The 8,300-nt window shown below is 42.1% G+C and overlaps 1 pseudogene; it reads left to right on the forward strand.

Moving 5' to 3' along the window:
* The first annotated feature begins 396 nt into the window (after positions 1-396).
* LOC102810629 lies at positions 397-5,662 on the forward strand (annotated as a pseudogene).
* Positions 5,663-8,300: the final 2,638 nt, after the last annotated feature.

The following is an 8,300-nucleotide window of genomic DNA, read 5'->3' on the forward strand; positions in this document are numbered from 1 at the left end:
AGCACTGTAGGATAAGCATCAGCCACTCCAGGTTTGAAGGAAACTCCATACAGAGTTGTGGTGAGTCAGAATCAATTGGACAGCATTTAACAACACAAGAATACCCAGTAATACAGGCAAAACCCAAGCAGTCATTATAGTAAACCATAATTCCTCCCTTACCCTAACTCTTTATGCAATCCATTAACAAGTCCTATCAATATAAAATAAAGATCACATCAAGATTATCTTCCCATTCTATAGCCACCATCATCTGTTACTTGAACTATTTTATTGTTGTTAAGTGCTGCTGAATCGGTTCTGACCCATAGCGACCCTGTACAGGATTTGCAAAAAGCAACTGGTAAGCTTGACACATCAACCTTTAGATTCAAACTGACTTTGCAGTCCAGCACATTAACCCACAGAGCCACACCAGGACTCATGGATTATATTAGTAGCTGTCTAAATTGTTTGTTCTTTCTCCACCTTTCTGTTTGTCCAACTTAGTTCATTCTGCAGGTAAAAGACAAAAACGATCATTTAAAATCACGTAACAGACCATATCTTTCACCAGCTTAAATATTTCAAAAGCTTCTCAGTTCTCTTAGAATAAAATCTACACTTCTTACTTTGGCCTGTTGTTGTTAGGTGCCATCGAGTCAGTACTGACTCATAGCAACCCTTTGCACAACAGAATGAAACATTGTCCAGTCCTCTGCCATCCTCACAATTATTGTTACATTTGAGCCCATTGATGCTTCCACTTTGTCAATCCATCTCATTGGGGGTCTTCCTCTTTTTCTCTGACCCTTCATCTTACCAAACATGATATCCTTCTCCAGTGACTGGTGCCTCCTGACAATATGTCTGATGTATGAGAGACGAAGTCTGGCCATCCTGGCCTCCAAGGAATACTCTGGGTGCACTTCTTCCAAAACAGATCTGGTTGTTCTTTTGGCAGCCCGTGGTACTTTCAATATTCTCCTCCAACACCATAACTCAAATGCATTAATTTTTCTATGATCTTCCTTATTCACTGTCCAGCTTTCGCATGCATATGAGGTTATGGTTCCTCATCATCTCACCTGAGTCATTTTATGTTACATGCTACATTCTCCTGTTCCCAAACTCAGGAACTACATTATCTCTGTCTTATACAAGTTATTTCAGAGAATAAAAACAACAAAAAACAGATCTCCCAATTCATTTTATAATAACCTAGTATAATCAAGGAATCCTGGTGTGGTGCCATGGGCTAATGTGCTGGACTGAAAACTTGGTTTGAACTGCAGTTGATGCTCACCACTCCCTCGTTGGAATCCTTATGCAGGGTTGCTATGGGTCAAAACCAACTCGAAGGGATTCAACAACAAAAACAACATAACTTAGAAGTCCAAGGTGTACTAATGGCATTGCCAAAGAACAAGTCTCTGGGAACTGATGGAATACAAATTGGAACCATTCAACAAATTGAGTCAGCACTGGAAGCACATACCCATCTCTGCCAAGAAATCTGGAAGACAGTTTACCTGGCCAACTAATAGGAAGAGATCCATATTTGTGCCCATTTCAAAGAGAGGTGACCAAACAGAATGCAGGAATCATCAGACAATATCATTAATATCACATGCAAGTAAAAGTTTGCTAAAGATCATTGAAAACCAGCTGCAGCAGTACCTCGATAGGGAGCTTCCAGAGGTTCAGGCCACATTCAGACAGGGGCACAGAATGAGGGGTATCACTGCTGACATAAGATGGATCTTGGCTGAAAGCAAAAATACCATAAAAAGGTTTATCTTTGCTTTATTGACTGTGTGGATCATGACAAGCTATGGACAATACTGCAGAGAATGAGTATTCTGGAACAACTTAATTATGCTTATGAAGAACCTGTACAAAGACCAAGAGACAGTCATTTGAATAGAACAGGGTAACAACGAAAAGTTCAAAATTAGGAAAGGTATGTGCCAGGGTTGTATTCTTTCACCATGCTTATTCAATCTGTATGCTTAGCACATAACCCAAGAAACTAGATTATATGAAGAACAACATGATAACAGGTTTGGAGGAAGACACATTAACAACCTGGGATATGCAGATGACACAACCTAGCTTTCTAAAAGTTAAGAGGACTTAAAAGAATTACTGATTAAGATCAAAGAGCCCAGCCTTCAGTATGGTTCTGTAAAGAAAATGTAGAGAAAACAAAAATTATCACCACTGGAACAATAAATAATATCCTGATGAAAAGAGAAAAGATTAAAGTTGTCAAAGACTTCATTTTCTTCATATCAATAATCAACACTCATGGAAGCAGCAGTCAAGAAATCAAATGACACATTGTATTAGGCAATCTGCTACACAAGACCTCTGTAAAGTATTCAAAAACAAAGATGTCAGTTTGAGGACTAAAGTGCGCCCTTCCCAAATCGTGGTATTTTTAAACAGCCTCATATGCATATGAAAGTTGGGCAATAAATAAAGAAGACCACAGCAAACTGATGTATTTGAATAGTGCTGTTGAAGGAGAATATTAAAAGTACCATGAACTGCCAGAAGAATAAATCTGTGTTAGAAGAAGAACATTCAGAATGCTCCTTGGAAGCCAGGATGGCCAGACTGTGTCTGCCATACTTTGGACATATTATCAGGAGGGACCAGTCCTGGGAGAAGGACATTATGCTTCAGAAAGTGGAGGGTCAGTGAAAAAGAAAATCCCTAATGAGATGACTGGCACAGTGGCGACAGCAATGGGCTCAGCACCAATGGTCTCAAGATTGGAGCAGAACAAGAAAGTATTTTGTTCAGTTGTGTGTAAGGTTGTTATGAGTCAGTTTCGACTCTGTGGCACCCAACAATAACACAATCTTATGTATAACTGTTCAGGCTAGGACATTATAAACAAAGGTTCAAAAAGCACATTATAAACAAATCTTACTTGTGATTTTAGAGTAAAAAATTAAACACTAAATAAATGAAATGTCTGGTGTTAGATGCCATTGAATCAGTTCCAACTCAGCCATCCTCACAGCGGTTACACTTCAAAGTGCTGCGGCCAGTTTCTGCCACTGTCCCAACCCATCTCACTGCTGGTCTTCCTCTTTTGTGCCCTCTACTTTCCCAAGTATAATACCCTTCTCCAGGGACTGGTCCCTCTGGAAAATATGTCTGAAAGCCTTTGCACAGTCAATAAAGCACAAGTAAACATCTTTCTGGTATTGTCTGCTTTCCACAAAGATCCACTTGACGTCAGCAATAATGTTCCTATATCCATGTCCTCTTCTGAATCTGGGGTGAACTCTGGCAATTCCCTGTAACTGTACTACTGCAGCCATTTAAAAATTATCCTCAGCAAAACAAAATTCAACGTAATGTAAGTGGCGCAATTACGTCACAAAGATGGCGGACACTGGAGACTACTGTTCTGATTGAAAATCTGTTTACAGATTTGAAACCACAAAAGACTTCCCTCCAGCCAGAGATTTCTAGAGTTCTTGCGAGGATTTCCCCCTCCCCCTTTTTTCCTGCCTTTCGAAATAACATAGTTGGCACATATAGCATAGCTGGTGCCCTTGACCAGGCACCATGAAAGCCGCATCGCTTGCATTGATTACGTCACATAAAGGTGGAGGACGCCGAAGCGGTTCCAAATAAGAACGTTGACAGTCGTTATAAAAAAAGAGAAGGAACCGCGAGACCCTCCAACTCCCAAACGGTACCTTACTACAGCAAAGCAAGATCTGGCGGGAGAACTTCTTGATTCAATTAGCCGGAAATTGAGACCTAACGAATCCTTGCATCATGGCGTCACAGCACTGCGCGTGCGCGACCTCCTGTCAAACGTGCTGACAGAGGACAAGAAGAAAAAATGCGGGAGGAGCCGCCAATCCCTGGTGGAGCAAAATGGCTCAGGGCATGGTAATGATGCAGAATGGTAATAACACTTCATCCAAATGTTACTTTTCTGATGTGGCTGTGGAAAAAGTAAAAACACTTCTTAGATGTCATGAAACATTTAAACATTGGCTATTATGGCTTTCGTTTATCTCTTAACATAAAATATTATATTGACTGTACGTTTGGGAACATATTATTTGCCCTCCAGATAATAAACTCCTAATAAAAATCCTCACAAGCCACCACAGTACATTCATCGTGCGGCAGACGTTCTTGGCTCACGTGGGCCGCGACCATCTGGAACCTGCGGAGAAACAGGCGCTGAAGCCGCTGGTGGAGGAAGAGTTGCTGAAGATGCAGGTGGATGAAGCAGGTACCAGGGAGAAGCAAGACCTTTCAAAAAAGGTGAAGAGGCCTCGCACTCCCTCCAGTGACCCAGAGAGAAAAAGGTCTCTTTCAATTCAGAGTCAGAGCTCAGCTCTGCAGCCTCCAGTCCAGAGTGTTTGGGCTCCCCAGCGAAGAAGGAAGAAGCAGTCAGTCCAAGGTAATCCACAAAGAAAGAAATGGAGGAGAGCAGCGATCAGGAAGAGCAGAAGAGGGATGTGACTGCCAAGATGAAGGAGAGCAGTGAGGAGGAAGAGGAAAGCTCTGCTAGAACAAACAAGGTCTGGAAGGAAGAGAAGAGTGAGGAAGAGGAGTACAAGGGCCGAACTAGGAAGAAAACTGTGACAAAGAAAAATAAACAAGACAGCACAAGGCCTCAGCCAGTAAGAAGCAGGCCAGGAAGGAGAGCAAGGACAGTGAGGAGGATAGGAAGGAGGGGAAAGAGGAAGAAAGGAGCTAAAAGCCACCATGAAAGTGAAATGGATGAGAAAGGGAGACAGTTGAGGATGGGAAGGGGAAGACAGGTGAGGATGGGAAGGGGGAAACAGGTGAGGGTGAGGAAGGGGAACGCAGGTGAGGATAAGAAGGGGGAGATGCCAGCCAAGAAGAAAGAGGGCAGAGAGGTGGAGGGAGAAGAGAGCAATGAGGAATGCAGACACAGAGCCAAGAACAATTGGGGGGAAGGTTAGTTTGACAGGAGAGGAGCAGAGCTTTAAGCAGAGAAGCAGAACAGGTAGAGTGGAACAGAGAGAAAGAGAGGAAGCAGGCAGTGAGGATGATACTGGGGAAGAGAGAAAAAGCAAGAACAGGAGCCAGTGTAAGCGTGGAAAAAGGCAGAGTGGAAGCAGCGTGGAGGACAGGGAAGACAGCTGCAGGAAGGTAAGCCTAAGAACAAAGGGCAGCCAATGTGGACAGTACCAATAGTGAGGAGAGTGACTTGGAGAGGGAAGTAAGTGGGAGTGAGGCAGGTCAGAGTCCCAAGGAATAACCACTCTTCCAAGAAGACCTTCAAGAAAGGCAAAAAGACGGGAAGCTCCTCTTCCTCCTCAGATGAGAGTCCTGAGACTAAAGGCAAGAAGGCTGTCTATGGCCATCGTGGTGAGGACCACCCAGCTGTGACGAGGCTAAAATGCTACATCCGGGCTTGAGGGGCCTATAGCAACTAAAAGAAGCTGCTGGCCTCATGTCTATTGCACAAGGAGAGCCTGAGTGTCCTTGGGGCAGAGCTGGAAGCCCTGGGCATATAGGATAATCCTTCCATGGAGAAGTGTCGGGCCCTGAAGGAGCAATGAGAGGAAGCAACTCCTTGGATATTGCCAACATCATCAGTAGTTCAGCCAGGCCATGCAGATGGGCAGCAGCCTCCTCAGAGGAAAAGTGGCCCGCCCCCCACCCCTAGACTGGCCATATTCACATGGCATCATCAGCAATGATGGCGAGATGACCTGAGCTTCCTGTCCCCTTGTACCAAGTTTAGATAGATAACACCCTGTTCTGTGCCTGGAGAGTTAAAGCAGCTTTCTCTGGAGAAGATATACAGTCTCAGGGAAGTAAGTTGTTGGGACCCTACTTCTTGGCTTCATTTTCTCAGTTTAAGGCATTTATTTTTTATGATTCAATAAACGAGTGTTTGGGGGTAGAATTAAATGTAATGTATAGAAAATAAATCACACATCTATATATGCATTACAGTCTAGAGGGTTAGCTCAAGAATGCAGAGTTGACTCAGTATCAGAAAATCTTTTCATGTAACAAGAATACATGATGATCTTAACAGATGCATATATCATTCAAGACAGGCAGACTCTAACAGATAGACCCAGATCTCAAGGCTTAGCATCCACCCACCCAGTGATATTGAGTTGATTCTCTATGACAGAGTAGAACTGCTCCATAAGGTTTCTAAGGCTGTAAATCTTTACAAAATCAGACTTTTTTTGTCTTTCTCCTGTGAAGCATCTGGTGGGCTCAAACCACTAAACTTTCAGTTAGCAGCTCAGTGTTTAAGCCACTGAACCACTAAGGCTTACATCAGAAGGGTTTAGTTTTTGCTCATGTAAAGTTCACTGAGGGTAATGTGATCCTCCTCCATCTCACAGCCCTGTCATCTGGATCAGGTTCAAGAACACCGCTACAGGGGAAGAGGAGAACAGGGCAAACAAAGTTAAGTACCTCAGCTCAAAAGTGCCACATATCCCTTTCGCTCAGTTTTGGTGTAGCAATGTGGAATGAGCACTGGACTGCTAACTACAAGGTCGGTGGTTCAATCCCACCAACCACACCTTGGAATCTATGGAAGGAACTGACTCAATGGCACTTAACAAAAACACAGTTCATTGGGCAGCATTAATCTCATGGGGCTCTAGAAAGTTTAGGGGAGCACATGGAATATTTGATAAGCACTATAGGAGTCCTGTTCTTCAGATTATCTCTAAATTCAGGTGGGATATATTTTGGTCATATTTTGGTGTGGCACTGTGGGTTCAGGCAATGGACTGGAAGGTTGATTTGAATCACAGGATTCGTGGTTCAAGTTCACCAGCCACTCCTTGGAAGCCCTGTATAGGGTCACTATGAGTCAGAACTGACTTGAGGGCACTTAAGAACAACAACAACAATGCAGAACAATCATTTGACAAAATTTATCACCCACTTATGATGAAAACAAGAGGCTATTCCTATGTGAAACCTGGGAGAGGGAGAAGAATGTCTCTCTTGTATCATTTTTGTCACATTAATATATGCCTTGTTACTTTACTAGAGGTGGACATCCTCTCTCTCAAGCTTACTTGTGTCAGACAGTGGAGAGCTGGAGAACTCAGCAGGGCAGTGAGACCCCTCATAGGTCCCCAGGCCAGAAAGAGAATTCAAGATTGTAATCTCAATACTGGATAAAAGGACCACTAACTTTTCTTGAACTTTAACAGAAGTATGATTTCTGACATGCAACCAACCTCTCTGGGTTTGTCTCATATAAATCACTCCATTTTTTCACAGCTTTTATACTTAATCTTTATTTGTATTTTTGTTACAAAGAAAACTCTTCAAGATAGTTTTTGTTTGTTTGTTTCTTTGTTTTGCTTACTTATGGATTCTCATTACCTGGCACAGAGCATGGTCTATCCTAGAGTTGCAATAACATTTAACAAATGAATAAATGATTATATGAATGAAAAAATCAAATTCATTCTTTGAGTGACTTGTTAGATTTTGTTGTGGTTAAGTGCCATTGAGTTCGTTCTGACTCATAACAACCCTACATAGGGTTTCCGAGAAGTGGGTAGTGGGTTTGAACCACCAACCTTGTGGTTCAAACTGACCTTGAGGTTCAGTTCTTATCCTACAGCACCACGCTAGGACTCCTATAGGAACTCATAGGCTAGTATATCACAAATCCTGGGGGATTTAAATGAGGATGTATAAATCTTACATAGATTCCAATTTCAAATGCCTAGATTAATCTGAATTCTAGAATCCTGTAAGTGTTCATCTTGCTGCCATTTGTAATGCATTGGAATCCAAGTCTACACGCTTTCACATTGGGGTGATTCCCATTAATGATTATGCTTTGACTGTTGTGGAGTTGATTTTATTTTCTTCAACTTCAGTTTAGAATCGCATATGAATAATGGATGGTTTGTTCTGCAGTTGGCTCCTGACTTTGTCTTGACTGGTAATATTGATCTTCTCCATTGTCACTTATCACAGATGTAGTAGATTTGATTTTTGTGCAATCCATCTGGCAAAGTCCATCTCATATACAGTGATCATTTGTGCTATTTCCAATGGATAAATCATTGGTTTTATAGAATTCCATTAAGCGATATCCTGTGTCATGCTGATCACCAAGACTGTATTTTTCAGCTATCAATCCTTTTTCATTACTAATCCTTGCATTCTAATCACCAGTAATCATCAATGCATCATGACTGCATATTTGATCAATTTCAGACTGTAGCAGTTCATAAAAATCTTCATTTTTTTCATTTTTGGCACTCATAGTTGGTGCACAAATCTGAATAATAGTTGTATTAGCT

Source organism: Chrysochloris asiatica, unplaced genomic scaffold, assembly GCF_000296735.1.
Source record: "Chrysochloris asiatica unplaced genomic scaffold, ChrAsi1.0 scaffold00119, whole genome shotgun sequence".
NCBI lineage: Eukaryota > Metazoa > Chordata > Mammalia > Afrosoricida > Chrysochloridae > Chrysochloris > Chrysochloris asiatica.